Source organism: Canis aureus, chromosome 4, assembly GCF_053574225.1.
Source record: "Canis aureus isolate CA01 chromosome 4, VMU_Caureus_v.1.0, whole genome shotgun sequence".
Taxonomy (NCBI): domain Eukaryota; kingdom Metazoa; phylum Chordata; class Mammalia; order Carnivora; family Canidae; genus Canis; species Canis aureus.
The window spans coordinates 28,371,140-28,392,479 of NC_135614.1; the positions used below are offsets into that span (position 1 = coordinate 28,371,140).

The 21,340-nt window shown below is 36.6% G+C and overlaps 1 protein-coding gene across 4 annotated transcripts in view; it reads left to right on the top strand.

Moving 5' to 3' along the window:
* LRMDA (leucine rich melanocyte differentiation associated) overlaps positions 1-21,340 on the top strand; it is a 1,018,367-nt gene that overhangs the window by 958,514 nt on the left and 38,513 nt on the right. The window lies entirely within an intron of this gene.

Here is a 21,340-nt window from a genome sequence, read left to right on the forward strand (position 1 = left end):
CTTGAGAGACACACAGAGAGGGGGGGGTGCAGAGACACAGGCAGAGGGAGAAGCAGGCTCCATGCAGGGAGCCCGATGCAGGACTTGATCCTGGGTCCCCAGGATCACACCATGGGCTGCAGGTGGTGCTAAACCGCTTTGCCACCAGGGCTGCCCGCTCCTTTACCTTTCTGTATAAGTATCAGGATAAATTGTCTTTATCTATAAAGACACTTGTTGAGATTTTGATAGGTTTTGCATTAAATCTATAAATCAGCTTAGGAAGAATGGACATCTTTACTGTGATGAGTCTTCCAATCCATAAACATGGTATGTCTCTCCAAGTATTAAGATCTTTTTAAAAATTACTTTTGCCTGAATTTTATAATCTTTATCATAAAGATCCTATAAATATTATATTAAATTTATACCTAAATATTTCATATTCTTTGAGCAATTGTAAATTGAATTACTTGTTTCATATTCCATTTGCTCATTGTCACTATGTGGAAAACATAATTTTTGTATGTCGATCTTGTATACTGACATCTTGTTGGAGTTCTTAGTTCTAGGAGTTCTTTGATAGACTTCTGGGTGTTATCTATGTAGGTAATAAAGTTGTCTTCCCAAAAAGGCATTTTTATTTCTTCTTTTCCAATGTGCATGTGCTGTTGTTTTGGGGTTTTTTTCCCTTTGACTTACTGTCTTTAAAGACTTGCTTTTAATCTTTATTAGTTGGGACAAAAGCAGCCTTACTCTAGGCTAATTTTGTTCCACTGTTGAGACTATAATCATTCTGGATACTCTACTCCAAATCCTATGATTTGCTAGATTTTTTCCATTCTAGTTGGTGGAGAACATGAACTCTTCTAAGCTTTATGTAATATTGAGGGATTGTTCCCTGTTATTTATTTTTCTTTCAGGTGGTTCTGTTTTATTTCTTCCACACCTATTTAGATACCATTTATTTGTTTCAGGCAGTTCTTTTCCCAGACTCAAGTAATTGCCTTATACACATGCCTTGATCAGCTGAAGAATTGAGGCAGATTCTCTGAAATTTTCTGGAGTTCTTTTGATTCAATTTCTCTTCTTCAGTGGTCTGCCCTTTGAATTCTAGTTACCTTACATGCCTTTTCCTCCTGGATCCACTTCCACTACTCAGAAGGACTCTGTGCTCTACTTCGGTCCCCTTTGCCTTTAATATGACCTATAAATTCTCTCCAGGCAGTAAACTTGTGCAATTCTAGAAATCACTTCCTTTATTTCCCCTCCCTCAGGACACACTATCCTGTATTGTCATACATCTGTTGACTAAAAACTCTTTCTTTTGTATATTTTGTTCAATGTTACAGTTATTTCAGATTGTGAGGGGTAAATTTGGTCCCTCTTATCTCATCTTAGTTGGAATTGAAAGTATATTTACCTGTATTTATGGCCAGTATTTACCATAACACAGAGCCTGATCTGGTTTGACATTCCAAAATTATGGATGAGTTGTCACTCTTTACACCACTGTTTTCTAGTGGGACCCTTAAAGATAAATATGGAAAGTTTTGCCTTCCCCAAGGCAATTCAAGACCCACCTTGCCATTCATGTCTTGTCTTCTAACATGCCCACACCTCCAACCCAAGTACACCCTGCTGGTTCTATTCCAGTATCATGATGGTAAAAGTGTCAGATTGTATTCCCTTCTTCCTATTTCAGTTCCACTTTTGAAGAGGATACAGACCAACTGACAAATTTAGATCTTGAACTGGCCCCAGATAGTATATTTATAGTTGAAACCAAGTCTTAGTGCTTTTTTAATGAAAAACATGCAGGGAAATAGAGGCAGCTATTGGGCTGACATTGCATTTGAGTTAAAATCTGGCATCTCCACACCATTGACAAGTCTGACAGCTGGAGCAGCAATCACCTCATCACATCTCTCAGTTGTGTGTCTCCTGGATTTTGGCATCCTTCCTGTCTAAATTTTTATCAGATGAGTACTTTTCCTTGGCAAGTACTTTAAATACTTTCAACTTGTTTTATCTCTGAACTGTTGCCCCTTGCCCTCAGATGTCATTTCTCACATGTATGACTGGAGGATATTCGGAACAAATTAGTTAAGAATGTAGCTTCAGAGAGCAATTCCTTTTGGCCTTCTACCCTTTCCATTCTCTCCCAGAATATCAGACCTTCCTCTTGAGGAGACCTCTCTGGGCATTTATTAATTTCAGATAAGCCCGCTTCATGGGCTTGCAAATTGGAGCAATTGTTTATGAGTTTTGATTGTGATACCACAGGGCTTGTTCTGTCTGTGCTTAGCCATCAGCATTGTTTTCTTTGGCTTTGTTTCATTCACAATAATCAAGGACGTGGGGTTGTGACCAGCAGTGAGCAAGCCTCTAAGGCCTCTCATAAATCCCAGCTAAATACTGTGTTTGGAGGCTTCTCAAGATTAATGGCAGCTCTCAGCTTTCTGGTGCTGCACTGAGACCTGAGAGAAGGTGATGTTCACTCTGGCTTCAGTGTTTCCACATCCAGAGATAGTGAGTGGTCTGCAAGCACCAAGGGACAGAATGTAGGCCTATACCAGGTGCCATCCACATATGTAATAAGCTTTGCCTGCCTACCATGCAAAGCCCTTGAGAATTTTCCCCTATCTCTTTCATATTTTGTTAGTCGGGTCCTTTTTTTTTTTTTTTTTTCTTTTGCACCTGCAATAAACACACCTGGAGCTCTTCCTGCCTGATACATTGAGAGCTGAACAAGGATTCATGGCAGTAATGCAACCCTTTGAAAGGTGAAAAAAAAATTTTAATTGGTTATTCAAGAAACAGACAAATCAGAAGAAATCTATAAAAGCTAAGTAGATTGATATTTTTCCCCTGGGTCATATTTTTCCCTTGTTTTCTAGCATCTTCATCAGTGTTTACAATTGAAACAGATTCTCCTTTAACCCTTGGTCTTTCCCCAGGGGAGAGAGAGATTGTTTATTTCCCATTAGATAGGAAAAGACAGTTAACAAATAACTAAATCATTTTACCTCAAGCTTATTTATAAGCCTTACAAGTTAAGGCCAGTCAAAATATAAGTCTAGTTGTTTTTACTATAGTACAGAGTTGTACATCTGTCACCATTATCTAATTTTAGAAAATTTTTATCACTGCCAAAAGAAACTCCATATCCATCAGCAGTCACTATCCATTTCCCTACACCCCTAGTCCCTGTCAGCTACTAATCTACTTTGTATCCCTATAGATTTGCCTGTTCTGAAAACTTCATATGAATGGAATCATGGTCTTTTGTGACTGGCTTCTTTCACTTAGTATGATGTTTTCAAAGTTCAGCCATGTTGTAGTGCATGTCAGCACTTCCACCTTTCTTATAGCCTAATAATGTTCCATTGCATAGGTACACTACATTTTGTTTATCCATTCATCAGCCAATGGACATTTAGATTTACACATTGTTAGAGCTTTGCTAGATATCACAACTATAAGTTTTTTAACCTTTGGTTTTGAATTAATTTGAAACTCACAAAAAGTTGAAAAATTAGCCCAAAGAATTTCCCCAGATTCCCCAAATATTAACATTTAATGTAACCCAACAGCATAATTATAAAACATTGATAGAATACTATTATCTCATATAAAGGCTGTAAACAGATTTCTCCTTTTCTTGCACTAATATATTTTTTTTGTGAATTAGGGTCCAACTCAGGACCACACAATGCAGTTACTTGTTGTGTCTCCTTAGTGTCTTTTAATCTCAGTTTCTCATTCTTTGTCTTTCAAGACTTTGACATTTTTTAAGAGTACTGGACATTTATTTTATGGAATATTCCTCAATTGGGATTTTTTAGATATATTGGTATTTCTTCGTGAACAAATTCAGGAAATTCATATTTGATTAGAATAGCTTAGGTATCCTCTTTCTCATTATAGTCTTATCATCAATCTTAGCTTCCACTGGAAGTACTTACCTACAACAGTTATTACTATGGTTTTACCAAATGGTGATTATCTACTTCCATTACATCTTCCACATTTACTTATTTCATTATGATTTTGTAGATCCTTATTTTATTCTATGGGTTATAACTTATTACTATCACTATCTTTTGATTGAATTAAGATTGCCCAATTGAAGACCCTTCCATTTGACTCTTGTATCTTTTTTTGACATATTCCCATAATTTATTGTGCTGTTCCTTATTTTCTGTCCCAGGCGTATCTTATAGTTTTCTTGCCCTAGTCCTGGAGTCAGCCATTTCTCCAAGGAAACCTGATAACTTTTACTAAATGAAGATATTTAGAAGCCATAGTCTGGACACTATTCTAAGCATTAGTATTATTTTACTTCCTTCCCATGAGTTAGGTATAATTAAAAGCTGCATTTTTAAATGAAAGAACTGTTATTTATATTTCACATAAATGGCATACTCATATTTGACATAAATAACATATCCAGTGTCACTCAGCTGTAGGTGGCAGAGCTGCTATCTGAACTCAGGTGTTTAAACTCTAATGCTCATGCTTAAATTTAATTTCACACTGGGATTAGAAAATTTGTTCAATATCTCTGAGCCTTTATATATTTATCTTTAAAATGAATCTTATGCTATTTTCCTCTCAGGGTTGGGGTGGTGAATAAATGGAAGGCCACATGGGAAATAGCACAATATTTGTCTCATAGTGGACACTCAGATACTAGTTGAATCTGAATTGGGTTATTCATTCGCAAGTATTTATATGCACCTACTTTGAGCACTGAGATAGAATATGTGCAGGTTAAAAAATATTTTAAAAAAATATTAAAAGCCCCTCCCCCTGCAGGAACATGTGAGAACATGATAAAATTTCAAGTGAATGGTACAAGTGCTGGAATTTTGGAAGATGCATGGTATAAGATTTTGGAAAATAGAAATCTCAGTGCTGGACAGAGGAGATATTTGAGATGAGCTATCAAAGATGATAGGATTTCAGTGTCATAGAAGAACATTGAAGGTGAGGATGCTGAAATGTAGAGTATAGTTAAGGACCACTCATTGTACATCAGAAATTATTACAGAGATTTCTGTAGACAAAAATTACCTTCCACATGAAAATCATTCCTTATAAAAGAGGATAGTGTTCCATGGCAAGGTAGCCTCCATCCTACAAGATACCGAAGAAGTATGGACACTTCTACACTAAGTCTCCTAACCTATTAACCTGATAAATTTTGCAATACATACCATTGACAACAATTGAAGAATATATAATGCTGGGGACAGATGATCTTAGGCATAATTAGCGTTTTAACATATTTGTTCAACTTTGCTGGGGTTCCTAATGTTTAGCATCACAGCCACTTCTAGGTCTGGAATATTGGTTTGCTATTTTGGGGAAAAATCTTGAACATTTCTCTTGGAATTCATTGTACATAAATCTGTATTTTCATTGGTCTAGAAAATGAGTTCCACATGATATACATAGAAATGCTTTAACAGTTTAACTACAACCTATAAATTATAAATTCTGCTGCTGGAAATTTTGAGGGTGGATACTTAATAGATTCCCTTGAATGCTCTGCAACTCCCTTGGACTTCCAAAATTGTTTACCAAATTTTGTTTATTAGAATATGTGCATTTTTTCTAAGACGGGTTTTATAGTTTTCATAAAATTCTCAGAATTCTAGGTATTTAAATGCTGCTATCCTAGAGCTATATTGTCTAATCTGGTAGCCACTTGCACATATACTTATTTACATTTAAATTCATTAAAAATAAATAAAGTTAAAAATTCATTTCCTTATTTGCATATTTCAAGTGTTCAATAGCCTCATTTGGCTAGTGGCTATGATATTGTACAGTACAAACATAAGACGTGGTTTCTATCATTACAGAAAATTCTGTTAGTACTGTGAGCTGTTTGTTGTCAGACCTTGGCATGCATTAGAATCACTTGGTTTTCTTAAAGACAGATCGCTAAGCCCTACTTTCAGAGAATCTGATTCAGTAAGAGTGAGAGTATGTAGACCAAGTATGAGCAGAATAAGTAAGCAGAGTGTAAGTGAGTAAATAATATTGAGAGTTTACATTTCTAACAATTTCCCACATGATACTGTTGTTGCTAGTCTAGGAAGCAATCTTTGAGAACCACTGCAATGGATGAGGTTGACTGAACTGGTGGGGTTGGGGAAGGGCTGGGGAAAGCTTTGCATGGGTCATGGAGGAGAGGGAGAAACTTCTACCATGAACTACATGACTGAACTTCTTGGCAGTCAAGTTGTAGGTCTAGAGAAGGCCCATGGGCCTATCTTTATTCTACATTCAAGACCTTTATATCTGCCTCATAATCAAATTTGATATGCCAGGTATGAGCTAAGGACATATGTCTTTGGAATCTTTTCTTCTAAAATCTTCAAGAGAAATATATATTTTAAAGTGGCTTCCATCCCGTTTAGAGTCTAAGATCTATGCAGGTCTTGTTTTTCTATAGATTACAAAACAGAATGGGGTTATTCAGAGAATATGAAGAGAGGCAGAGTGGAACAAAACAAGGCCAAGAGGCCAATGTTATCTCCAGGGGAATCTAGAAGCCTAACTTGAAATTCCAGAGAATGAATAAGTAGGTCCTTTTTCCATCTCCTCCTCTGGCTATAGTTTCATTGGTTTCCATAGGTGGGGATGAAAACCATACAGGGAATTTGCTAGTTATTTTCCTGTACCCCAGGCCATGGTACATCACCAAACTATTATGTCACTCCTTCCCTATCCCAAACAGAACCTCAGAATCTTTTTCAAGATAGAACCTAGATGGCTATTAACCAATCAGATGAAATGTATTTGATACCCTGGACATGAGTGATGAAGGGTTGAGGGGTTGATCTTTCTTTACCAAAGAGAAGCAGAGAACAATGACTTACTTTGTAAAACATCATGCAACCTTAGTTTCTAATCATTTTCCAGCATTTCTTGAAATGTTACTGATAAGGGGACTTCCCAACAACACAGTGGGCTGGGTGTGCATACCAACAAACAAAAGTCTTGGAAGATCCTAACTTCTCAAAAAATGTTATAGGATGATAAATGCAACTCTGACAAAATGCTTGCTTTGGTTATTTTGGGAAGTGACAATCAATTTATTCTTCGCCTGAATGATAGTTGCAGGATCACTGCATGGGAAAGATCTGAGAGTGGCAATTTCACTGGAAAACATTGAGGCTGCCTGCATGAAATCAGACTTCCATGAGCCATCTCATTCCTGGGATGATCCCCTTTTGGCCTCATGGTGGGCAAGCATCCTGGTTACTGCTGATACATGGACACAAGCTCAAGTGTGCACTGGAGGCTAAACAGTGATCAAAAAGAGAGCTCTGAGCTAAGGTTGAGACCAGCATGCTCCAACTAGGCTGTGAAAGTAGCTGAATGTCTCAAATCACCTGATGTTTAAAAGGGTCAGATGCAAACTTGTGGCATATTTTTTTAAAGAGGTGGATGCTAAAGTAATTTTCTTCCCTGTCAGAAGGCAGCAACATGAGTGATGATGACGGAAATCCTTCAGCTGGTAACCACATTTTCCAGAGAATCATATAGAGGGCAGATCTTATATGTAAACTGAGTCAATGTAGCAGGGAGATCACAGATAAGGAGTCCAGAGGAATCAAATTCCAATCCTCTAACTGCCATGAAATTGTGTAGTAGCCAGTTAACCTAAGCAAGCCCTCTAATTCTCTAGGGATCCATTCTTCACCTGTACAGGAATGAAGATAGATTAGATAATTTTATAATCCCTTCTAGCTCTGAAATACTACCACACAAATGAATGGCTCATGATCATCATTGAGGTGAGGTCTTTCAGAGTCTGTGTCCCCAGATGTGACCTACCTTGCCAGTGTCAATCACTATCCCATCTGTGAGGAAATTCCTGTCTGCATGTCCCTACTAGGTCTGCCCTTTCATACCTCATATTGTATGTGTCCAGTCTTCTTTAAGTTAAGCTGTGGAGTTCAAGTTTTTATAACTATTGAGCTCTGTCATCCAATGGGTTATTTTTTTGAAGACTTGATTGTCCAGTAGATAAAAACAAAACTATTCTTGATAAAGCAGGAATGAGGGAATCTATAACCTCTACCCACCTTGCTTACATTGTCCTCCCAGCACGGCATGATGAGAAGCTTCACAGAAATTCCAGGAATTAGAAAAACAGAGTTAAAGTCACAGAATGAGAGGAAGATAGCATGAAAGACCAATGGATAAGTGGTCCAAGGAAGCATTTCAAAAATATTATTTCACTACGCAAGTTGTTACTTCAGTTCAGTGTGGCAAGTGCTACCATGAAGTTTTATTTAATATGCAGTGATGGTACATAGGAAGTAACTGAAGATGCTGCTTGGATGAACAGGAATCCAGAAACGTATTGGGAGAAATACTTGGTCTGAAGATGAGGGGGTGCAAAAAGGAAAAGGCATGCCAGGCAAGGGACACAGAGGTGTGAAAGCATGCCAGGCATGGGATTTAAAGGCCATTTGATACTATTGAAGAATTAAGTCCAAAGTGAGGAAGCATTAGAGAATAAATAATGACTTCATGAAGAATACTATATGCCTTGAAAAAACTTGAGATATTGTTAGGACTATAAAATAGGAAGGGATCTACCTTTTATTATTGTTTTCAAGTGTATGTCTGATTGCAGCTTTCTTGGGAAACCTGGAAACAGCGGAATTAGAGAAACCTGAGTAGAGTTTTTGTATTCTTTGGGTAGGTAAATACCCAGTAGTGTGATTACTGGATCATAGGGTAGAGAATATATCATCCCTATGTTTGTTGCAACATGATTTATAGCAGCTGAGATATAGAAGTAGTTCAAGTGCCTACTGATAGATGAATGGATAAAGAAGATATAATATATACATATACATATGGCACCCAAATGTTTTTAAATTAAACCTATGACTCCTTGGTAGGATTTTGGCCCCTATTTGTTCTTATTAATGATAAAATAATAAATGTTCTTCATAAAAAATTTGAAAAATATATAAAATTATGAGGAATAAAAATAAATTTGCAATCCTGTCACCCAGTGACAAGTATTTCTTCTACCCATGTATGTGTATACATATATTTTAAGTGAAAGTTGAGATTATAGTGCATGCACATTTTTCTATTGCTTTTCTTACAATAGTGTATCATGAGCATATTCCAGGATTACCAAATAATTTCCAAATATATCATTTGTAATGGCTGTATTTAATCTTGTCCCTGTTGTAGGATGTTTGAATTGTTTCTATTTTTGTCATTTGTCTTGTGGTTGCCCCACAAAGTGTGGGATCAATATTCCCTTACCTCTAATTGGTTCAGATGTCAAGACTAATGATGCCACACATGCCCCAAGAGACTATGGAAACATTTGTTTCTTACATCATGAGGCTTTCTGGGGAGAGCAGAGCAAGCACTCAAGCTTATATACTTGGTTTGAGTGAAGAAAGGGAAAGTGGCTTTGGTTTTTATTGTGATTAGGTGTAGGCTGGCATGAAGATTTCCATGTACAGTATAGAGTCTGTGGGATTTGGAAGGATTATCTGAGCTTTTTAATTGGCTTGCTCAGATTTAGGGCAAAAAGGAAAGGAGAAGGATGGGGTCTGAAAGTGGTCAGCAGCCACATGCTGGAGTCAAATGATCTTACATATTAGAAAGTCCCAAGGAATCCACTAAAAATCTATGAGAACTAATAAGTGAGTTATCAAGATTGCAAGGTACAAGATCAATATACATACAGGCCGACTGTATTTCTATACATTTACAACGAATAATTAAAAATGAAATTAAGGAAATAATTTCATTAACCATGGTATATAAAAGTATAAATTACTTAGGAATCAATATAACAGAAGAAATATAAAATGTACACTCCAAAAACTCAAAAAATTATTGAAAAACTAAAGAAGACCTAAATGAATAGAAAGACATCCTATATTCATGGATTGTAAGATTTAATATTAAAAATGACAGTGTTTCTCAAATTGATCTACAGATTTAATACAATCCTTATCAAAATCCCAGCTTGTTTTTATAGAAATTGACAAGTTAATCTTAATAGTCATACAGAAATGCAAAAAATCTAGGATAGAAGACACAATCTTGAAAAAGAAGATTGAGTTTTAAGACTCTTATCGACTTCAAAAGTTACTACAAAGTGACAGTAATGAAGTACATATTGGCACAGGATAAGCATATAGATTAATGTAAAGGAAGTAGACATCCAGAAGTAAACTCTTATATTTAAGGTCAATTGATTTTCACTAAGTGTGCTAAGGCTTTCAATGAGGAAAGTATTATTTTCAGCAAGTATTGCCACATGCAAAAGAATAAAGTTGGACCCCTTCATTATACTATACGCAAAAATATACTCACAATGGATTATATATAGACCTAAATGTAAGAGTTAAAACCATAAAACTCTTAGAAGAAAACAGAAGAGTAGGGTCCTCATGACCTTGTGTTAGTAAAGTCTTTTTAACTCTGACACCACAAGTACAAGTAACAAAAGGAAAAATAATGATATTCAATATCACTATTAAGTGAGAGGATAGTAGAAACAATGACCTCTTCCTTAAAGTACATTCTGTAAAAAGAAAAAAAAAAGGTCTTAATTTCTCTAGGCCTTGTTTTCATCTATATTAGGCCATATTAACTACTTTAACCCAGGAGGAATGCTCTCATTTTGGTTCCATGGGTCTCATGGAAGCTAAGCATCAAAGATTTCATTTTGATTCAGTGTATTACTTTCTATGTCAGAGTCCATATCCACTATGGAATATATTAAAGAAATGGTGCTAAGACCATGGGAAATTTAGATAAGACAGCAGGATAGTGGGTACAATGAAGTATACCTGTTTGTCCTTTATTTTACTTTCAATAACTCCTTTAAGAGTATGGTGTGCCTTTAAATTTAGTGAAGGACCCAAGTATAATTGTAGTTTGAGTCCCAGTATCAGCTGAGACCATGAAGTTGTGCCAATTTGTACAGCTCAGCAGAGATTAGAGTTAATGTAAAACTTCTGTTTTAAAGACACAAAAGCTGCTCCCACATTAGGGGCATAAATATTCATGATTGTTAGGTCTTCTTGTCCCTCTTCATCTCTTACTACAGCTTTTGGGATAAACTTTATCTGATATAAGGATTGATACCCAGCTTCCTTTTGAGGACCATTTGAATGGTAAATGGTTCTCCACCCTTTCATTTTCAGGCTGAAATAGACACCCTTCTAGTTTTTCTATTGTTGAATTTTTTTAGTAAATTTTGGGTTTATAATGAGGTCAAGTTGTAGACCTCTATTTCATTTCTCCACTGCCCCTCACCTTCTTTTGATGGATATGCTTTTGGGGTTTCTCTCTCTCTCTTGCTCAGATTTATATAAGTTTCTTTTTCCTCCAGAGTCCATTCAATATCACCAATGTTAAGGACCACCTCCCCCCCACTGCCACTACAGCAATTGTTTTATTGTATATAGGGACAGTAGCTTAAGCAGGGTTCATGTTGATAAGCCACATCACTCAATGTGATGGAACATAGAGTCTTTGTGGGTCAATTCAATATCCTCTGATCTTTAAGAAGTGTGAGGGTAAAGCATTCAAGATACATATTTTTTTAAATTGGGGTCTGTGCTATATGGTAAATGAGCATTATTTTCCTATAACTATGATGATCAGGTTTGTTTTTGGTGGCAGAGGCATAGGGAGCAACAACATTTATGGCCTCATAGGGTTCTAGTAAATAATCTGTTTCTAGGAGTACAGACCTCAGCACACCCTGAGGTGATTGTTCTTCTTTATATCAGCACCCATTGGGCCTGTATACTTCATAGGTATCAATATTTGTCTTTCCCCTAATTATAGAACATGGTCCATGCCTGATTGAGAGATAGTCAATGGTCTCAGCTATTTTTCTGTTCCTAGCATGAGTCACACGGTTCATGGAAATTGAGATACAAAATGTAATCTGAAGCACAAACATAGATCTGGGCTGAGACATAGGACTTAAGGCTACTTTAAGGAGAACCCCAATTCCCATTCCTGTCTCTAAAAGCCAATATTGAAACTTTGACCTACATTGATTTCTAGATTTTAAATCTATAAGAAAGGCTAAGTGGGACTCAGCAAATACATCTCAAAGTGGTTGGTAGCTAGCAGGCTTCAAAAATGCACACTAGTCAATAGACAGCAAAGCCTGGTAGCAAGCCACAAACAAAAGAAGAAAGTTCTCCAGATGATGGTAGTCATCAGCTAGACCATCCTGCTCACAGGATCAATTATCTTGTGGCTGTTCAGCAGAGGTTAGAATCAACCAACCCTTCCCAAAGTTGAATCCCATTTCAAGACTAATGATACCATACATGCACTAGGAGGGTATGAAGACATTCATTACTCCTATCATGAGATTTTTCTGCAGAGAGGGAGGCAGGCATTCAAGCTGGTCCATTTGGCTTCTTTGAATGGGCAAATGGCTTTCATTTTCATTGTGGTTAATAGTTGTGCCAGGGAAATGTGGGCCAAGGTTTGCACGACTTGAACTTCCCTTCTGGTGCCAAGGAAAGAAGCATCTGGGCTCTCTTACTAGCTTGCCCAGAGGTGGGGCAAAAGAGAAAGTAGAGGAATGGGGCCTATAAACTTCCAGTGATCAAATATCAAAAATAGAGTAAGATACTTCATCACACCATTACAAATACTGCTGTAACAACCATTCTGGTGCACGCATCTTCCAGGAATCCAAAGAAATAGTCTTTCTAGAAAGCTATAGAGATAAAGCTATTGTTCAAGTACAATAACTGTACTGTCTGTAAAAATTCTCATAAATGGAAAAGTATACATTGTGATGGATCCTTCTGGAATGATTATGTAAATGTTTAATATAAAAGGGTAGGAGTCTAGGAAAACGGAGCTTTCTAATACTTTCCCTGGATACATATATCCCAAGCTACTAACTATGTCCCTCTCGGACTCTGAGAAGTAAGAAATACTATGCTGTTGCTGTATCTGTTCCTGTTCTATGAAGCCATCTCACTTAGGACGGAATTTTTACCCACGGTTATTAAGTTGGGTAATTAAAATAATTTTAAAATATGAGACTGTGGAAGGGTTTGTTCTTGCAACTCCATAGGCCACCCAGATTTCACAGCATTTCTCTGAATATCTCCTTAAGCTAAATTTCTAGAAGATAAATTGGAAGGCCAATCAGTGTGTCTATCAAAAAATTTTTTTGAATTTTTATTGGTTAACTGTCATTATTTGAGGGCATATTTTGCTTTGAATCATTTCCACTAATCAGGAGTCCAGGTTATTTTTATTTTTATTATTTATTTATTTATTTATTTATTTATTTATTTATTTATTTATTTTCAAATTGGAAAATGTCAAGTACATTTAATTTTTTTAATAAATTTATTTTTTATTGGTGTTCAATTTACCAATATACAGAATAACACCCAGTGCTCATCCCATCAAGTGCCCCCCCCCCAGTGCCCGTCACCCATTCACTCCCACCTCCCACCCTCCTCCCCTTCCTCCACCCCTAGTTCGTTTCCTAGAGTTAGGAGTCTTTACGTTCTGTCTCCCTTTCTGATATTTCCCACACATTTCGTCTCCCTTCCCTTATATTCCCTTTCACTATTATTTATATTCCCCAAATGAATGAGAACATATAATGTTTGTCCTTCTCCAATTGACTTACTTCACTCAGCATAATACCCTCCAGTTCCATCCACATTGAAGCAAATTGTGGGTATTTGTCGTTTCTAATGGCTGAGGAATATTCCATTGTATCATAGACCACATCTTCTTTATCCATTCATCTTTCGAGGCTCCTTCCACAGTTTGGCTATTGTGGACATTGGTGCTATAAACATTGGGGTGCAGGTGTCCTGGAGTTTCATTGCATCTGTATCTTTGGGGTAAATCCCCAACAGTGCAATTGCTGGGTGTAGGGCAGGTCTATTTTTAACTCTTTGAGGAACCTCCACACAGTCTTCCAGAGTGGCTGCACCAGTTCACATTCCCACCAACAGTGTAAGAGGGTTCCCTTTTCTCCGCATCCTCTCCAACATTTGTGGTTTCCTGCCTTGTTAATTTGCCCCATTCTCACTGGTGTGAGGTGGTATCTCATTGTGGTTTTGATTTGTATTTCCCTGATGGCAAGTGATGCAGACCATTTTCTCATGTGCATGTTGGCCATGTCTATGTCTTCCTCTGTGTGATTTCTCTTCATGTCTTTTGCCCATTTCATGATTGGATTGTTTGTTTCTTTGGTGTTGAGTTTAATAAGTTCTTTATAGATCTTGGAAACTAGCCCTTTATCTGATATGTCATTTGCAAATATCTTCTCCCATTCTGTAGGTTGTCTTTGAGTTTTGTTGACTGTATCCTTTGCTGTGCAAAAGCTTCTTATCTTGATGAAGTCCCAATAGTTCATTTTTGCTTTTGTTTCTTTTGCCTTCGTGGATGTATCTTGCAAGAAGTTACTGTGGCCAAGTTCAAAAAGGGTGTTGCTTGTGTTCTCCTCTAGGATTTTGATGGAATCTTGTCTCACATTTAAATCTTTCATCCATTTTGAGTTTATCTTTGTGTCTGGTGCAAGAGAGTGGTCTAGTTTCATTCTTCTGCATGTGGATGTCCAATTTTCCCAGCACAATTTATTGAAGAGACTGTCTTTCTTCCAATGGATAGTCTTTCCTCCTCTATTGAATATTAGTTGACCATAAAGTTCAGGGTCCACTTCTGGGTTCTCTATTCTGTTCCACTGATCTATGTGTCTGTTTTTGTGCCAGTACCACACTGTCTTGATGACCACAGCTTTGTAGTACAACCTGAAATCTGGCATTGTGATGCCCCCAGATATGGTTTTCTTTTTTAAAATTCCCCTGACTATTCGGGGTCTTTTCTGATTCCACACAAATCTTAAAATAATTTGTTCTAACTCTCTGAAGAAAGTCCATGGTATTTTGATAGGGATTGCATTAAACGTGTAAATTGCCCTGGGTAACATTGACATTTTCACAATATTCTGCCAATCCCTGAGCATGGAATATTTTTCCATCTCTTTGTGTCTTCCTCAATGTCTTTCAGAAGTACTGTGTAGTTTTTAGGGTATAGATCCTTTACCTCTTTGGTTAGGTTTATTCTTAAGTATCTTATGCTTTGGGGTGCAATTGTAAATGGGATTGACTCCTTAATTTCTCTTTCTTCAGTCTCATTGTTAGTGTATAGAAATGCCACTGATTTCTGGGCATTGATTTTGTATCCTGCCACGCTACCAAATTGCTGTATGAGTTCTAGCAATCTTGGGGTGGAGGCTTTAGGTTTTCTATGTAGAGTATCATGTCATCGGCGAAGAGGGAGAGTTTGACTTCTTCTTTGCCAATTTGAATGCCTTTAATGTCTTTTTGTTGTCTGATTGCTGAGGCTAGGACTTCCAGTACTATGTTGCATAGCAGTGGTGATATGGACATCCCTGTCTTGTTCCTGATCTTAGGGGAAAGGCTCCCAGTGCTTCCCCATTGAGAATGATATTTGCTGTGGGCTTTTCGTAGATGGCTTTTAAGATATTGAGGAATGTTCCCTCTATTCCTACACTCTGAAGAGTTTTGATCAGGAATGGATGCTGTATTTTGTAAAATGCTTTCTCTGCATCTAATTAGAGGATCATATGGTTCTTGGTTTTTCTCTTGCTGATATGATGAATCACATTGATTGTTTTACGAGTGTTGAACCAGCCTTGTGTCCCGGGGATAAATCCTACTTGGTCATGGTGAATAATTTTCTTAATGTATTGTTGGATCCTATTGGCTAGTATCTTGTTGAGAATTTTTGCATCCATGTTCATCAGGGATATCGGTCTGTAATTCTCCTTTTTGGTGGGGTCTTTGTCTGGTTTTGGAATTAAGGTGATGCTGGCCTCATAGAATGAATTTGGAAGTACTCCATCTCTTTCTATCTTTCCAAACAGCTTTAGTAGAATAGGTATGGTTTCTTCTTTAAACGTTTGATAGAATTCCCCTGGGAAGCCATCTGGCCCTGGACTTTTGTATCTTGGGAAGTTTTTGATGACTGCTTCAATTTCCTCCCTGGTTATTGGCCTGTTCAGGTTTTCTATTTCTTCCTGTTCCAGTTTTGGTAGTTTGTGGCTTTCCATGAATGCATCCATTTCTTCTAGATTGCTTAATTTATTGGCGTATAGCTGTTCATAATATGTTTTTAAAATCGTTTGTATTTCCTTGGTGTTGGTAGTGATATCTCCTTTCTCATTCATGATTTTATTAATTTGAGTCTTCTCTCTCTTCTTTTTAATAAGGCTGGCTAATGGTTTATCTATCTTATTAATTCTTTCAAAGAACCAACTCCTGGTTCTGTTGATCTGTTCCACAGTTCTTCTGATCTCAATTTCATTGAGTTCTGCTCGAATCTTTATTAACTCTCTTCTGCTGGGTGTAGGATCTATTTGCTGTTTTTTCTCTAGCTCCTTTATTTGTAAGGTTAGCTTTTGTATTTGAGTTCTTTCCAGTTTTTGAATGGATGCTTGTATTGCGATGTATTTCCCCCTTAGGACTGCTTTGCTGCATCCCAAAGATTTTGAACAGTTGTATCTTCATTCTCATTAGTTTCCATGTTCTTTTTAATTCTTCCTTAATTTCCTGGTTGACCCTTTCATCTTTTAACAGGACGGTCCTTAACCTCCACGTGTTTGAGGTCCTTCCAAACTTCTTGTTGTGATTTAGTTCTAATTTCAAGTCATTATGGTCTGAGAATATGCAGGGGATGATCCCAATCTTTTGGTATCGGTTCAGACCTGATTTGTGACCCAGTATGTGGTCTATTCTGGAGAAAGTTCCATGTACACTTGAGAAGAATGTGTATTCAGTTGAGTTTGGATGTAAAGTTCTGTAGATATCTGTGAAATCCATCTGGTCCAGTGTATCATTCAAAGCTCTTGTTTCTTTGGAGAGATTGTGCTTAGAAGACCTATCGAGTATAGAAAGAGCTAGATTGAAGTCACCGAGTATAAGTGTATTATTATCTAAGTATTTCTTCACTTTGGTTATTAATTGATTGATATATTTGGCAGCTCCCACATTCGGGGCATACCAGGTTATTTTTAAAATAATGAATGCATATTAGAAATAATGGCAGAGTAGGCACCTTGAAAACCTATCCTCTTTAAGATATCTTATTTCTAGATCATGATTGTTAATACATTTCTGGGTCAGCTAGAAAAAGAAAAATATCACCAAAGTGGGAGAATCAAGTAAAACATTGAGCTGAATCAGTGAAGGAAGCAAGTATTTGCCTCAAATCTCAATACTGGAATTTGGATATAAAGGCCTGGAGGTACCATAATATAGAGGATATGAACCAAAAGCTCCTTTATTAAGTAAGTGTGGATCCTTGAATTTTAATCAAGGGATAACAGGTCTATAGCACAGATCCTTTTGGAAGGAAGGGTCATGAGTTTAGGCTGTTCAGATTTCCACAGGTTAAGGAAAAGCAAATAGTGCATAATCAGAAACCACCAAACATTCCACAAAACCTCACTTTAGAGTAAATGTTAGCAAAGAAAGAGATTAAACCCCCAATGGAACATAAGATACTGGGTTTTGCACAGTCTGATAAAATAAATTTGTATGAAATGATTAAAGAAATAAAGATGGAATAAGACAGAAAAGAGCAGTAAGAGACTCTAAAAGTAACTGATTTGAAAACGTTTCATCCAAAACTTTCGGTGTAAAAATGCAACTGTATAGATTTAAAAATCTTCAGTTAGATTAACTGGCTTAGGTCACTGAGGGAAATTATTGGTAAATTACTAGATCTAAAGAACATATACAGAATACAATACAGGAATAACTATGGGAAATCTGAGAAGTCAGATGACATTGAGGTTATATGGGAAGGTTTTCCATTCAGCAAGTCAAAGTTCCAGAGAGAATAGAGGAAAGACAGGAGAGACAGTACTTGAAGAGGTGATAGCTGAGAATTCTTCAAAATGATAAAAGACATGAAACTATGAAGCAGATGGTAGAACAAGCAGGATAAATATTTAAAAGCTATATGTAAACAAAGTTATTAAAACTGCAAAGTATCAGGGCATCTGGGTGGCTCAGTTGATTAAGCATCTGACTCCTGATTTCGGCTCAAGTCATGATCTCAGGGTTGTGAGATCCATTCCCGCATTAGGCTTCACACACACCTTAAGATTCCTTCTCTCTCTCTTCCTCTGCCTCTTCTCACCTTCTCTCTCTCTCAAGAACAAAACAAGACAAACAACAACTACTACAGAGTACCACCAGAAACAACAGTGTTGGTAAGGATGTAGAGACAAAGGAACACTTACGCACTGTTGATGGGAATGCAAACCGACTGGTGCAGCCACTGTGGAAAACAGTATGGAGTTTCTTCAAAAAGTTAAAAATAGAACTACCCTATGATCAGCGATCACACTACTGGGTATTTATCCAAAGGATACAGAAACACTTATTCAAAGGGATACATGCACCTCGATGCTTATAGCAACATTATTTAGAATAGCCAAGATATGAAGGCAGCCCAAGTATCTATCAATAGATGAATCAATCAAGAAGATGTGCCATATATATACACAAGGGAATATTATTCAGCTATAAGAAAGAATGAAATCTTGCCATTCACAACAACATGAGTGGAGCTAGAAAGCATTATGCTAAGTGAAATAAGTCAGAGAAAGACAAATACCCTATGACTTCACTGGTATGTGAAATTCAAGAAACAAAACAAAGGAGCAAAGGGGAAAAAAGAGACAAATCAGAAAACAGACACTAGACTATAGCGAACAAACTGGTGGTTACCAGAGGGAAGGTGGGTGGGGCAATGAGTGAAATAGGTGATGGAGATTAAGTTTGGCACTTGTCATGATGAGCATTGAGTGATTAAAATAAAAACTTTAAAAAAACAAAAAACCTGAAGGAGCAGCTGGGTGGCTCAGTCAGTTAAGTGTATACCTTCATCTCAGGTCATGATCTCAGGGTCAGGCCTCCTGCTCCTTGGAGAATCTGCTTATCTCTTTCCCTCTGCCCCCACCTCTACCCTGGTCATGCTTGCTCTCTCTCCCTCATCCTCACTTTCTCTCTCTCAAATAAATAAATAGAAATCTTAAAAAAAAAAAACCTGCAGAGTACCACAGAGAAAGAGAAGTTTTTATAAATAGCTTAAAAAAAATCTCCTACAAAGAACTAGTCTTTGAGGGCAGAAGGCAAATTTATTAGCCTCAACATGGAAGCCAAGAAACACTGAAATTATATTTTCAGAGTAATGTTAGAAAGTAAATATGAAGAAAAGAAAAAAGAAATAGGAGCCTATGTTAGAAGTGAAACTATCTTTCAAGAATGAGTACAAAATTAAGAAATATTGATATGGACAAAATGGGAAAAACTTGCTACCCATATAGTCAACTACTAGAACTTCTACAGCAAGTATCTGAGTAGACAACAAAACAAAATGATCCCGGAAGGAATGTTTGAAATAATGTAGAGGACTGATGTTAAATGTGGGGAAAAAAGCGTACCTTAGAATCGATGTACTCTCATAGCCTCATACCATATAAAACCAAAGCAAGTATTTATATTAGGAAAAGAATAGAAAAATATACATAATAGTTACATGTTTCAAAACACTTCTCTCAATTTGTGATAGGTAAAGCAGACAAAAATAGTAAAGATATAGAAAATTGATATGATTAAGCTGATTTTAGTGGACATATGTAGAACTGTGCACAATTAGAGAATACATATTCTTCTGAAGCATATAGGAAAAAAATGACCACTTTAAAAATTGACCACATCATAACTTAAAAAGCAAGTTTAACAAATTTCAAAAACATGATGTCATATGCATGTTGTCTGGCTGTAATATAATTTGCATTTTGTTTCAGGTTTTTTTTAAAAGCTCTTGAAATGCATTGACAGCCTTCCCACAAAGCTGTGTCAATTTATACTCTTAACCAACAGAATGTGATAAGGTTCCTTTTACTACATGATCACCAACACTAGATATTGTAATTTTTAAAAATAATTAAATACCTATCTTTTTATTTCTTTGATACCATGTGAGGCTGAACATACTCAGTACATTTACTGACTATTTTTATTTTACGTTACAAACAATTATTTTTATTGTTTATCCATTTTCCTATGGAGATGTTAATAATTTTCATTTGATTTGTAAGAAATATTTGCTAAACTTAAGGATAGCAACCCCTTGTCATAGACGATAAAAGGTATTTTTTTGCCTATAATTTGGATTTTATTTTTTTATGGTGTTTTAACATGCAGAGGCATTTAACTTTTCACAGGCTAACTCTGACAATATTTCACTTTAGTATTTCTTCCTTTGACTTTATTCATATCCCTAGAGATTGGAGAGCCCCAATCAATTTTTGTCATTGGTATTGTACAGTTAGTTTTGTTTCATTTGACTATTTATCTGGTTAGGATTGCAAATTCATTTTGTCCCTTTAACATTTATTAAACAGCACTTAATTTCCTCACTGATATAAAATGTCAACTGTATCCTAGTCTAAAATCCTTTATGATAGAATCTACTTCTTTGCTTTCTATTTTGTATCATTAATCTCCTTTCCATTTTTTCCAAGTTCCATGTTGTTTAATTATTGTAGCTTCGTTATTTATGGGGTAATGATCTCATCACCCACCCCATTCTGCTGCTTTTTCTTTTTTCCTCCATGTTGCTAAATACTTTTAAAAAAATGTATAAACATTGTATACATTTTCTTGTATTTAAAACAGTCTCAACTATGCTTTTTTTGATTAACTAAGATGAAGTGCAGAGTCACTTCCTGAAGTAACAAACTACAAACTTAACCAATCCTTTTGATATATTATTATTTTTTTTTAATTTTTATTTATTCATGATAGGCACACACTGAGAGAGAGAGAGGCAGAGACACAGGCAGAGGGAGAAGCAGGCTCCATGCACCGGGAGCCTGACGTGGGATTCGATCCCGGATCTCCAGGATCGCGCCCTGGGCCAAAGGCAGGCGCCAAACCGCTGCGCCACCCAGGGATCCCAATGATATATTATTTTTAATTTCACTTGACCCATAGAAACCTGGGGAGAGCCAAGGTAGGATTCTAAAGTAAGAAATACACTATTGGTTTGGAAAGGAGGATGCAGAGAAGAAATAGTTCCACTCTGATACAACGAAAGTTTTAAAAAAATGTGTCCAATATTATTTATCTGACATTGTTTCTCCAGAGCATCTCATCTACATTAGCCAGACAAGTCTCTTCATTATTCCTGCTTCAGGCCATGCACATTTCAAACTCCCAGCCTTTGCTGAAAATATTCT